At 46.6% G+C, this 14249-nt stretch overlaps 1 protein-coding gene across 2 annotated transcripts in view; it reads right to left on the bottom strand.

The window, feature by feature from the left end:
- Positions 1–13747, bottom strand: part of LOC144168840 (uncharacterized) — a 98225-nt gene extending 84478 nt beyond the window's left edge. The window contains exon 1 of one of the 2 annotated variants that reach the window (XM_077697822.1): positions 13649–13747. The gene's annotated coding sequence lies outside the window, so the exon portion shown is untranslated. The remainder of the gene's footprint in view (positions 1–13648) is intronic. The other variant, XM_077697823.1, reaches the window with a different exon arrangement.
- Positions 13748–14249: the final 502 nt, after the last annotated feature.

Below are 14249 nucleotides of genomic sequence, written 5' to 3'. Positions count from 1 at the left end.
TAAAAAATCTAACTCTACTTGCATTGCAAACGAAATAGCAGACATTGCATTAAAGCTAAAAACACAATTACGAACTGACAAGCAACGGTATTTCAGAGAGTCTTTACCAAACCTTATAACCACGTCCCCTGAAAGATTCTGGCGGTACGTACGTCCGAATTCTGGCGATTGTGATGTATTTGATATTGAAAGTGTACAAGTAGATGACGCAAAAAAAATCTCAGAGGCTTTCAATTGGCAGTTTAAGAGGGTTTTCACTATTGATGACAATATAATACCAAACTTTGACGCACATTTTCCGCCCGTACCAGGTGTTGTAATAAGTGAAGCTGGAAGTTTCAACACGCTGTTGAAACTAGATGTAAACAAGTCACCAGGGCCGGACGACATACCCAACGCCTTTTTAAAAAGGTATGTACAATGGACATCGAAATACTTGTGTGTACTGTTTACTAAATCTTTGTTTGAATGGCAACTACCGGACGACTGGGGAATGGCCAGAGTAAAACCTACACATAACAGCAAGAGAAAACACTGCGTCAAAAACTATCGCCCCATCTCCTTAACTTGCACGGCATGTAAACCTTAAAAACAGATTTTACATAGCCACATTACGCAGTTTATTGATCAACATAATAGTTTAACAAAGTATTGAATTTCGAAAAGGTTATTTGACGTGTACCCAGCTAGCGGAAACAGTACATGATTTTGCGCTTACTAATAATAACGGCAAACTGATGTAATTTTTATGGATTTCCAAAAAGCGTTTCATAAGGTCTCTCATAAGGAGTTACTCCACAAACTCAGCAAAATTATAAATACCCATCAACTCTTAAATCACCTTACAGCATACATTATTAATCGTAAACAGTTTATAGTATTCAATGGGGAAACGTCTGAAGATGTTTCTGTAGACTGGCGTTCCTCAGGGGTCGATGCATGGGTCCCTTTTTTTCTTTTGTTTGTTAATGATATTGTCTGCAACAGTCCTGTGAAAACACTATTGTATGTCGATGATTGTGTGATCTTCACAGAAGTGAACAGTGTAGGCGATCAGATTTTTTTAAATGACACACTACAACATTGTTCTCTGGTGTGACAAGTGGCAAATGTGCATTACTTTGACAAAACTGTATTTATGAGAATTACTCACCCGAAAAGTCCATTAGCGTATATGCATTCCGCAAACAAAAATTTCCTTCATGAAGTATCTCAATACAAATACTTGGGCCTCTGGATTTCAAATACCCAAAATTGGACTCATCACATTAAGTTGCAAGAACTGCCAACTGTAAACTTTTCTAAGCTTTAAAATTCAGCAGTCATGACATCCGAATGACCGCAAATAAACCGCTTATTCTTTCCTCATTAGACCATGCAGTTATTTTTTGGGACCCCTTCACTAGAACCAATATTAACAAGCTTGAAACGATACTAAAAAAGGGTGTACGATCTATTTATATCAGCTACGGGTGCACTCGTGTTTCAACCCTGTTATGCAGAGAGAATTTACCACAAATAGCTGAAAGAAACAATTTACCAAGGCTAAAATCTCTCTATCAAAGAGTAAAAATTCACTATAAAAAACGCATTTCCAACATAATATTGTTTTCTTCCGGGTATGCCACAAGGCCAAGGCATCAAATGACAATTACTCCTGTTCGTACACGCAACAATACCTTCAAATATTCCTTCTTTCCGCCGGCCATTACTGAATGGAACCAGCTAACTAGCACGCAAGTACAACAGCCTTCACTTACCTTTTTAACATCATCTTTAACTGAGTGCTGAAAGTATGCCATTTATTATTTTTTCTTATGTACCTATGCATGTGCTGTTTGCCCATTTTGTGATCTCCTCATCATTTGTACCCTCCTGCCAATATCCCAATGTGGGATTGCAGTATCAATACATAAATAAATAAATTTCTCCCCATTTCGGTGGGCTTGTCACTTGCGCTCGGCTTCCATGGCGGCAATATTTCGGTCCTGCCTAGCCTGATGCATGCGCCCGGCGTCTTAAGAAAAAATCATAATAACGCGTCTTGCGTGCCCTTTCAACGTTATATGCAAACATAATCTTTACCAGCAACACATGGGCGGGGGGTTACTATTGTTCACAGACGCTTTATCTACGTAAATCGGTCTTGATTCTGATTTTGTGTTTTTGTAGACGAATACTCAGCTCCATAATGTATGCCGGATCAGCCTGACGCATGTGCTCGCCGTTTTCGGCGAGGACTGCTGGGTCTTGCCTGGGTTTTGGTTGCGACACAAAATTTTCCGACCAACTACAGGCTTACTGCTTCGCTGTAGAACACCAGGTGTATATTTTGCGGACACTCTGCCTTGAGAAAAGCACACCAAATCCCAAACAGGAAAATTATCCAGTGTGACCTGTAGTCTGCGACAACACTGCTTTTATTTTCCAGGTTGAGGTAATGTTATTATTTATATTTGCTTTTTTTCTTCGTTAGTAAATTTCGCTCTGTTCGTACGGGGAACAACAACTTTTAAAACCTTCATATGGCGCTGGTAGTACAAAAAGTCATACTACGTTTCATCAGCAAAGTGCATTACTTGAAACGCGCATACTAATAATTATAGAATACTGAAAGTAAAATTTCTTTACAAGCATAAATTATTACGTTAGTACAAACCACAAAACATAAAAATACCGACGTACTGGTTAGACCAGCGCACTTCGACAAACCGTCGCAACATAAAACATCCATCGCCTAGAGCAACGTTAAGTGGATACGTGCCGCACTAAATACGAGAACAAACGCTCAAATATTGTTTACCATCTTCGCGTCGGGAATTCTTTCTTGTAGAATACGTCGATAGTTTTGCTGTTTCGTTTAAGGATTCGCCGAACGTGTTTTCTTGAATGGTTGATTTTGTAATATTGCGCTATACATCTTTACTGACCTTTCTTTTTACTTGGTATTGTGCGTTTTCAAGCCAATGTGTAACGTTTAGTGTTGTTTCCAAATGTGACACTGACGTAATGATGTGTTCTTATTTACGTGTACTGTGTATAGCTCGCTATGGTTGTGTTGTAAAGTTTTTGGTATCTCGTAGTGATTATATGCTTTCTTTCTTGTTTTGTTGTGGAAATTGTCTATTCATCTTTTTTGTGCACTGAATGTTGTAAATGAATCGTACCGTACGCTGCGAAAGTTGTACGAGCCCTTTCATTGTCTGCATTGTAGGGGGTATTGAACCAGTCAAGCCACATAGTGGCTTTGTGTCCATGCCCCAAAGGTCACTTACGTTGAAATGAAACCGAACTGAATTAAAAACAACTTGTATTTCTTTATACTGAGAAAATACATTGTGTATATCTGTGATTTCTTTTTCATGAGTGTAACGGAATCATCATCAGGAATCTTCGCAAATCATATACCCGGGTATTTTGACGTGCCAATTGGCTTTTTGAAGGAAAACATACTTGATATAGTACAGAGGGCTTACATGCAGCGCTAGATATTTCCGACTTTATATATATAATGTTTCTGCAGTTGTTGGTGGTCTTGCGTGGTCTGTCTGTCGCATAGCTGCTCCTGACTCTTTCTCTTCGGCTTCTCAATAACCTTGATATTTATGTGCACGACACCTGATTGGTTGTACACGAAACATACTCCTTCTGCTGGAGTTATAATCTTCTCTGACATATGCGCTGTAGGCTGATTCAGTTGTGAACCAGATGTCGCGGTTATTAATTCAACTTTTCGTGTGCTTCCTGCGTTTGGCTGTTGCGACTCAAAAGTGGCATCTTTTTACCGCCATTTTTTCTCATTTATTGGTGTTCGACAGGTTAGTAACTGCTTTGTTCAGCACCAAGAGGTGCTCCGCTTTCTGGAGCTGATCTTAAGGCGGGTGTTACGCGGAATTTATCGCAGGATGAGCTTCGCCCACGAGACCATTTCCGCAAGGTGATGGATCTCGGAGACATGGGCTGGATCAGGCGCCTTCGTCAGCTCCTTCGGTAGCGAGAGAAAAGGCCCGCATGAAGCTCCCTGATGCCCCCCTTGGACGCAGTCAGACGGTCTACGTTGCGTACGTCACAGTGCTGCTTGATGTCGTGCCCTGGTGAGGGTACCGTGCTTCAATAGAGCGACAAGCTGGAATGTTTAAAATGGGCATTATGTCTGAACGACGTCCTAAGACGTGGCACATCCCTTACACTGGCACAGACGTCACGTAAAGCAACCATTTACCTTCAACACCCATGTTGAATGCATCGCAGGTTATTTGTGTCTCAGTAGAGTGATCACCACAGCTCTGGTGCTGCCGAGCCGCCGGCACTTCACAAGCTCATGCCCCCTGTAGTAGAGGTACGCGAGGGACTGCACCATGTTTCAGTTCAATGGCACGTCACCAATGACTCGCCTGACCGAGTCGCCGGGAGCCAGTCCATAGATGTTGACGTGATGGGCTCTCCCCTCAATGGTTAGCTGATGGCTCTAATTGAGAGCACTCGAAACTTTCTGCTGAGGGTTTTTTTTTCCTCTTCATTAATACTAATGAGTGTCTCTCTCCAGGTAATTATTGTCTTATGTTGTGCTAACTTCAGCGAGCTTGTCGGGTTTCATTTCGTTAAATTTAATACTTATATGGTTCCACTCACAATTTTGTAGTCATTTCTCGTAAACGTGGTTGGCTTAGGCGTGGTGGTCATTGCGCTAATCCCGGCCACTGAATGATTAGGCTGGAGCCTGACGTACTGCCCCTCACCTTTTGTTTTCTTCACTGGGCCCCACTACCACGTTTCATTCCAGTTATCCTTATAATTCATTGTGGTCGTATCTTATTCCTCGTTGCTGTTCTTCGTCCCTTCTTTGTAATATGCTTGCCGCGGTAGCAGCTTTTCTGATGGAGGAAAAAACGATAACGCCCGTGTGTTCGAGATTTCGCCGCACGTTTAACACCCCCCGATGGTCAAAATTAATCCAGAGCACTCCCCTACAGCACGCGCCTCATCGCCTGTGTAGCATCGGCGCGTTAAACCTCATAATCAATCATTCAATCAATCAATCAATCTGTCAATCAATCTATCAATGGATGAATCGAACAATTTAAGCTGCTTGCCATTGCAAGGAGGTTTTAGGAGGGCTTACTATTGTGTCGTACTGGGAAGCTATGCCTAGGCAATATGCCTGGCTCCACGGCTCCATATGCGACTACGCACTGACCACAAAGACAACAAATATGCACGTATATGTACCAGTTTTGTGCATTGGAAACACTGAGAATTTCGGGAACAATTTATGACGAGAAAATGCTGGGGAAGACGACGACGACACAGCAAAAAGATGGGAGAGAGCACACTGCCCCCCCCCCCAGCGCGTTTTTCGCCATGTATCACCAACTCGCCCAAAAAACCACACTCCGAATTTTTTATGAACTTTTTAACCTCATGACTTTGCCTATTCTACCGTTCACAGAAACCTTTCCCGAAATCCCACCGTCCAACGCAAAAAAATGCGTTCTGAAACGTCGAGTGAAGGCTTGATAACCTGGCCAACTGGATAAAAGCTTTCTGGATATTTGATGCAATCAAAGCATTTTTGCTGCAGAACGTGAAGGGAAAATTTGCACTGCTAGGTGCTAACACAGACTACTTTCGGTTTCTTCAAACACACCACTGAACAATGCAATAAACGCACTTCCAGCCACACAGAAAATGCATACCCACGATTAAGTTAGCGACACAAGAACACGCCATTACGCAGGCTGGTTAAGGTCAATGTGGCACGCAAGTAAAAGATCAGACGGTTCAGCTCCCAATGGGAATCAAACATGCCCGCGCAGGCACGCCATGCAAAAGAAGTAAAAGGCAAAAACTAGCAAAAAATCAAGCCATCCACATCTGTAAACGTAAATGCAAGTTTCTTTGCTTCCTACCACTTGATACATAAAACGACCTTTGCTATCTAAAGAAAACTTCGAAATTATTGTTCCTAGCAAACTATTTTGATGCTGTCTAGTGGATAAGCTTGTTCTAATTTGTAGCTTTGGTGCCTCAAAATGACCACTACAGCTTTTCTGTTGAATCCCCCGCTGGGACCATAATCATCGTGTAAGAACCTTGCTATAAGACATCATCCCGGAAACGTCAACCATATCCACATATCCTGCTGTCTTGTCTTCACCAATCGCCCGGGAGCTAAGCTGGTTCCACAGGCGAACGCCGGCGTTGCTGCGCCGCACCAGCCATCGGTTACACACCCGGCCACCTGCCTCTCATTTGGTGCTGAAAAACCGAAGACGAAGCCCAGAATCCGACCTGGCGAGTACAAGCAATGCCAGTGGCTGCAGAAAAGTGAGCCCCAGAACCTACTGCCACTGACTCTACCTGATCCAGCTAGCCCTATGGCGGACTGCAACAGAACAGCACGATCGAAGCCCTTGAGGGTACCTATGCCAACGCCGGCGTACCTGCGTCTTCCTTGAGGGCCGCGAAGTTACCCAAACTCGGCGGACACAGTGCGTTGACATCCCCAGTGCACCGACAACGAACCCCATCTGCAACCCATCCCCCGAAGCAGAAACAGGCCACCACGTTCAGTCTACTATGACTGGCACGAACACTACCACTACCGAAGACCAACCTAACGAGCTGGACGTTGTGCGTTTCTTCTGAAATCTTTACCGGAACTTCCCGAAAACCGGCTAGCTTGCATCGTCCAAGTGTGGGAGCTTGCACCGACGCGCCAGTATGAGTCGTTCCATCACACTGATGTTGACACCCTGAACAACCGCTGCTCATCACTGGCCGTTCACTTGAGGAAACAGCGAAGCCTCATCAAGAAAAGGCATAACCGCATTTCGTGTTAACGCTAATAACGTAAATAATATCGCCAGGATTCCAGTGATGAATGGTTGGATGTTAATGGCGCAAGGCCAACTAGGGCAAAGAGCGCCAAAACAGTGGTTAAATATGAGAGGTGAGAACTTAGACACTGAAATCAGTAAGCAAAAAGTAAAATCAATAAAATACAGTGAGGATGGCTGGTGTATAGGGCCAGATTTCATGATGCGTGATAGGAAATGAGGTTTAAAAACTTGACTTCTGACAAAAACTCAAACACACGTTTCACGGTAACAATGGCATCGTCACCTAGAAAAAACGACAGATGTAGGGGAATATGTTGTCTGTAGAGTTCTCTGAAGTGTTTGTGTCGTGTTGCGTGAAGTGCCTTGCATGTGATTAGTATGTGCACTACGGATAGGGCCTCTCCGCACCTGCTGCACTGGGGTCTAGATGATCCCGTCAGCAGATACGAGTGCGTCGCATGGGTGTGCCCTATCCGCAGCCTACCCAAGGCGACTTCAGTGTGTCTGTTGTGTGAGTCAGTTGTGTACCGTCCCAAGTGTGGCTTTATTACATGTAGTTTGTTGTCTGTCTGTTCGTCCCAGTGTGTTTGCCATGTTCTGCGCAGGTGTTGTCTTATGTGTGGCTTGAGGTCTGTGTAGGGTACCGTTGTAATGTCCACAGTGTTCCTGAGTGCAGCAGCACCGGCCCTCTCGTCTGCCAACTCGTTCCCAGCGATCCCTGCGTGTCCTGGGACCCAGCAGAGGACCAGCTCATGCTTTTGTGCATACACGGACATGATAGTGCTGAATACAAGATTAACTACGTGGTTTTTGGGGGGCTTGTACGATGACAGTGCGCGAACAACACTCAAAGAATCTGTATAGATGATGGAATTGGGAATTTGAGTTTCAAGAATGTGTCGTACAATCAGTAAAATCCCATACGCTTCTGCTGAAAAAATTGATGTGTGCACGCTCATGGTTCTGGCTGCATTGAAATTAGGACCATGAGCAGCGCACGACACCATACTGGAGGATTTAGAAGCGTCACTATAAAATTCTGCACATGTGTATTTAAACTGCAAAGACAGAAAGTGCTGCAGTATTGCAGCTCGTGGTACACGATTTTTGTCACGTCTCATAAAAGAAAGGTCGCACGACACCGGGCGAACTTGCCAAGGCGGTAAACTGTTAGAAAAGGATGACCTGTACACATCTAAAAACGAAGCACTTAGATCCGAGGCTCGGTCTCTCACTCTAAGTGAAAAGGGCAGAGGAACGGATGGGCGATTTGCAAAGAGCAGAGATGTTGATGTATCGTTAAAGACAGGATAAAAAGGATGATTATTCAGTGATGAAATTTTAAAAGCATATAGCAAGTCCATGTACGTTCGTTGGTTCTCAAGGCTCCACTTATCACACTCGACATACAGACTCTCGACAGGGCTAGTGCGAAAAGCACCCGAGGCGAGACGAAGCCCCAAGTGTAGCACTGGGTCAAGCATTCGCAACGCTGTTTTAGTAGCCGACCCATATACCACACTGCCATAGTCTAAACGAGACCCAACCAATGCAGTATACAAGCGAAGCAGGAGTTCTTTGTCGGAACCGTAGGATTGGTGGGAGAGAACCTTAAGTATATTAATTGTTTTGAGACATTTATTTTTAAGTTCCTTGATGTGGGGAATGAATGTGAGTTTGTGATCAAACACAACACCTAAGAACTTGTGCTCCTTGTTCACAGGAAGCGACACGCCATTAAGATGAATGTCTGGGTCCGGATGGACACCGCGCTTCCTGGAGAACACAACGCAGGAGCTTTTTACCGGATTCAATTTAAAACCATTCTTGTCTGCCCAGCCGGCAAGTTTCTTTACACCAAGCTGGACTTGACGTTCGCAGATTGACATATTGCATGATTTATAGGATATCTGGACGTCATCTACATACATGGAATAAGAGATTGTAGGTGGCAGTGCCTTACCAAGAGAGTTCATTTTTACTATGAAGAGAGTGCAGCTCAACACGCCACCCTGTGGCACGCCATTTTCTTGCACGTGAACCTTTGAGAGTGCACCACCAACTCTTACTCGGAACGTCCTGTCCGACAAGTAACTGACAAGAGCGTTCAACATGTTTCCCGAAACACCGAATGACTTGAGGTCCCTAAGGATCCCATAACGCCAAGCGGTGTCGTATGCCTTCTCAAGGTCGAAAAACACAGTTAAACAATACTGCTTGTGCGCGAAGGCATCCTTGAAGTACGAGTCAAGAGCTAACAGTTGATCGTTCGTCGATCGCCCCACCCTGAAGCCTGCCTGGCAGCTCTCGAGAAGACCGTTGTACTCAAGGAAGTACACGAGCCTGCGATTTATCATCTTCTCGAAGAGCTTGCACAGGCAGCTCGTCAGGGCGATAGGACGGTAACTAGAGGGGGATGACGGGTCCTTTCCCTCCTTCAGGAAAGCTACAACTATAGCCTCCTTCCAAGAGTTTGGAATGTGCCCCGAAAGCCATATCTTGTTATATAGGTGTAAGAGTGTTAGAAGCGTGTCTGCGTGCAGGTGTTGTATCATTGTATATGTAATGTTGTCTGGGCCTGGAGCTGAGGGTTTACACGTGCTCAGGGCAGCCCTCAGCTCATGTAGTGAAAACAGGGAGTTGTAAGAAGTCTGTGATTTGTTGTTGTCGTGTAGTGACTTCTTTTCACTAGACTCTTTATACCTCAGGAAAGTGTTCGTGTAGTGTGCTGAACTGGACACGTGTTGGAAGTGTTGTGCGAGTGTGTCAGCCTGGTTTTCGAGTGTGTCCCCTGTAGTGCTGACCAGAGGCAGGCTGTGAGTTTGTTGTCCTTTGAGTTTGCGTATTCTCGTCCATACTTTCCGTGTGTCTGTGTAGGAGTTGATGGATGTTATGAAGGAACGCCAACTCTCTCGTTTTGACTCACGGCGCACACGTTTTCCTAACGCCTTGGCCCGTTTGAACAAAATGAGGTTACCCGACGTGGGGTACCGACGAAGGACACCCCACGCCTTGTTCTGGGCCTCTCGCGCCCCCCTGCAGTCCTCATTCCACCACGGCCTCCGCTGGTTGCGCGGGGCACCAGAGGCGTGGGGAATGGACTTTTCGGCGGCGTCGAGGATGTGCGCCGTGAGCAGTTGGGTAGCTTCTTCAACGTGTAGGTGTCCTATGGATGTGTGGTGTAGTTGGGATGTGTCTGTAAATGTATTCCAGTTAGCTCTTGCTTCATTAAACCTTTTATGGGAAGATGGACTGCTCGGGCCTGTACCTATGTACGTTAATGAAGTGGGGAAATGGTCACTACCATATGGGTCCGTGCCCACACCCCACTCAAGACATGGAAAGAGAACTGCGGATCCAATAGCCAAGTCAAGATGCGAGTATGTGTTGTGACCTGTGTTATGGTATGTAGGCTGTTTATTGTTGAAAAGGCATGCTCCTGAAGATGTAAGGAATTTCTCTATCAGGCGACCTCGGGCATCCGTGCGAGAAGAGCCCCAAAGAGAATTGTGTGCATTGAAGTCGCCTGTTAAGATGTACGGTTCAGGAAGCTGGTCGACCAGCGCCTCAAAGTCAGAGCTCAGAAGTGCAAGATCAGGAGGAATGTAAATGGAGCATACCGTTATCAACCTATTAAAAATTATTGTGCGGACGGCTACAGCCTCAAGGACGGTGTTCAAGGTGACAGGGTGGCATGCTAAGGATTTGCGGGCGATTATGGCCACACCGCCAGAAGAGTGTGTGCAGCCATCCCTGTCTTTCCTGTATACCATGTAACTATTCAAGAAATTTGTGTGTTTGGCATTCAGATGTGTTTCCTGGACGCACATTAAACTTGGCTGGTTGGCATGCAGAATCTCATGCACGTCATCAAGATTATTCAGAAGGCCTCTGCAGTTCCATTGAACTATGTTTTCTCTTCCCATTAGGATGTGTTAAAGCTACTGGAGTGTGATTATTTATGTAGGGTCTTTCGGGGCTTGGACTCTTGGGAGGGGCTTTCTGGCCTTCTCTACTGACCTGGACGTCGCAGCCCGTTCCTTCCGTTGCGATGAAAGCCGGAAGGGCTCGACGTCCATGTCGTCATCTGATGGCAAGGGGGTGCCCAGCGGACTGGGCCCCCTTGACGTGGTACCCTTTCGGGTGTTCTTTGCCTGCGGTGCCAGTGCGGAAGGCGTGGGGAGCACCACAGGTGGCACAGGCAGTGAGGCGGAGGAGGAGGTCGCTGCGACTGCCTCCGTCTCCATCTCGTCCGGGCCCTCGCGTGTGCTTCGGGCCGGTGGAGAGGGGGAAACGGTGGGTGCAGCAGCATCCCTACCGGACGTGGATGCCACCACAGCCGCTGCTGGCTCAGCGAGCGGTGCGGAGGCGGGTTGGGCTGCAAGAAGCAACCCAGGGGGGGGGCGGAGGCGGGACCAAGTCCGACTCTCGGTACTGGGTCCCCGCCGAAACAAGACGCCGCTCCGCCCCCCGGCGAGCTGCGTCGGCGTACCTGCCCAGGGGGAAAGAGGCGAACCTCTTCCGCGCCTCTGGGAAGGTGATGTTTTCAGTGATTTTGAGATTTATTATTTTCTTTTCCATCTGGAACCTTTCACACGTGCGGGAGTACGCAGCATGAGGTCCACGACAGTTGCTGCACATTAATTGTTGAGCCTGGCAGTTATCTGTATCATGATCTTGGGATGAACATTTTGCACACGTTGTTTTGCCGCGACAGGAGGTGGTGCCATGCCCGAACCGTTGGCACTTGAAACAGCGCCGCGGGTTCGGGATGTAAGGCCGGACAGAACAATGAATGAAACCTGCTTTGATGGATTCGGGGAGTGTGGAACGGTCAAATGTCAAGATTATATGTTTTGTCATGATTTGCTTATCATCTCGCCGGATGGTGATGCGCCTCACTGCCGTCACGCCCTCGCCTTTCAGACCTTCGAGCAGATCGGCTTCCGTTTCATTTATCAGATCTGGCTCAGAAATCACACCCTGAGAGCTATTGAGGCTACGGTGTGGTGTGACTCTGATGTCCAGATCTGCCATGCGATTCTGGGTAAGGAGGCCTGTGGCTTGCTGGTGAGTGTTCACCTCGACCAGAACTTCGCCCGTTCTCAGTTTCTTGGCTTGGAAAGACTTGCCAAGGATGCCTTCAAGGAATTTGGTGATAAGGAACACTGACTGGGAGGAGATAGGATTTGACTTGTCAAGAGATTCAACAATTAAGAAGCGCGGATAGTTATCTGGCTTTTGGGATGCAATTGTTGGCAAGGGTGGGAATGAAGCTTCGGTGCGGCCCCTTTTCGGGGTCCGATCACGTTTGGGGGGGGATTTGGAAAATGCCATATGATACATTGGAAAGCAGGGAGACGGGGGTACTTTCTTCTTTGACCTTACCCTGGTAGCCAAAGAGGTCCCGGAGCTCCCTGCCTGGTGAACAGACAGGGAGCCCATCCGCCGGAGCTTAACCTGGGCTCCGACGGCCACCGTTCGTGGTTTCTAACCCTCCACCTATAAACACATCGCCACGGTTGGATCCAGCTTATGTTTGGGGGCTCGGGGTCCGCGGTATCGCCAGTACCGTCACCGAGATTGCTCAAGGTGCCCCGTGCGGGGAGGATTCCAGTCCACCGAAAAGGAAAACAGGGGGACTGTTTGCAGGCACAAGACTGATCAGCGAGCATCATTCAGCTAAGGCCCCAAGAACTACCACAAAATAGCCAATTCTTCCATAGCTGTGGATTCAGCTGTCAGCCGAGTATCGACAAAGGATGCGAGGACTTCTCCACCGCGAACTGGCAGTGCTGGAGAGCCTACATAGCCCTCTTGAGCAAGACACTGTCGCTAAAGCGTGACTTCCCAAACAGAAGACGAATACTAACCTAGGGACTAATGTGAGCGTGTCTCATGACGTCGACTAAAGGTCAGTAGACTTCGTTCTGCCACAGTGTGGCTCCAATCGCAAGACGCAGGTGCGACTTGCGACAAAGGTTTTGATAATACGCGGGTAAAGGTAGACTCTTCGCGTAGTGTAGAGATATTGGAGACACACGAAAACTACGCGTTGCGGTATCAGCCCGAGATTACATTCAAGTTTTCGTACAAACCGTGGGGCTCGCTGGGTCAGCTTTGGTCTGAAAAGACCTTGCTAGATAGAGGACAGTAGAACAGCATGCAACGCGCGAACATCATAGATACGCAGCTCCAACCGAAAGACAGTGTCAAACTGAGAGAAAGATTAGCGTTTCTGCATGGCTGTTGGCTAAAGCTCTTTGTGACAGACGCATATAGTGCGGGCGGGAGTATGTTGAATTCCCCACTGGGACCATAATCCCCGTATAAAAATACTGCTATAAAGCCGTGATTTCCGCACAGTTCTGCCATTACTATGAATTCGGCTGTCTGTCTCCTCTTGTCGTAACACCTTTCTCGCAGTCCTACGTTCCAGAATCGTTGCAAGTGGTAAAAAATGCTACCTAAAATTTGTGTCGCACTCGTCTTGAAAAGAAAGATCAGATTAATATTTTACATCAAAATACTTTATACAGATGTGTAAAACTTCGGGTGTTTTTTGCACTGTATTTGCATCACACGAAGTGTCAGAGTTTATTAATGCGTCCAGGTACGTTCATGGTGACATTTCTTCATAATGGAAGTCAGATCGTTTGTGTAGCTGTAATATCTTGCTGAGCTCTCCCAGTATTAGCGCGATAGTTGGACAAGATACAACACCACCGCGACAGAAAGTCCAAAAACTGGTAGAAATTTGTTCCTAGCGAAGCTTCCGCGCCAAGGATCTATTGGCTGTAACTAACCTTTAAGAGCGGGGCCGGAGTCTTCTCCACTACTCGCAGTCGCTGCTTCCACTCCGTGGCGGACCGGGTGACGTCGGGTTTTTAAACGCGCCGCGCTGTCAAGCTGTCACCGGAGACAGAGCAATCGCAGATAACAGAGTAGCTGGCCGGTGATATATTTTGGGCTGACTATTAGCCTCAAATAACGCTTGGCTTGTCAGCCGAGTGCGGAGCTATCTTGGCAGCCTCTGTAATCCGGTGATCCCTGCCACGCCGGTGAGTAGAGTTACGCGTTTTTCGCAGAGTGAGGTTGGCTAGTGCAGACGCAACTTTTCCAAGGAATCTTAGCAGGTTAGTTAGGTAGGGTGGGAAGATTTTCATTGGCTTCTAATTGAGACTAATTATTGGTCCCGTCTAGATATGACATACACAAAACTCGATGGCCCCGTACAGTAAGTAGCGTAAAAAATTCCGAAATAAATTAAAAGCAGCGCTTGTTTATTCAATTGTTTTCGTTGCGTAATTATTGGGTAGCATCCGAAAGGTTGTTCTCGGCGTAATTTTTCTGTGTCCGGTGGCCAAATAAAGTGAAGTGCGCAAAGTAATTCCCATATATATCTGC

The sequence above is a fragment of the Haemaphysalis longicornis genome, unplaced genomic scaffold (assembly GCF_048455015.1).
Source record: "Haemaphysalis longicornis isolate Haplotype H1 unplaced genomic scaffold, Haemaphysalis longicornis Haplotype H1 scaffold_2, whole genome shotgun sequence".
Classification (NCBI taxonomy): domain Eukaryota; kingdom Metazoa; phylum Arthropoda; class Arachnida; order Ixodida; family Ixodidae; genus Haemaphysalis; species Haemaphysalis longicornis.
This window is presented reverse-complemented; position numbering and strand designations above follow the sequence as displayed.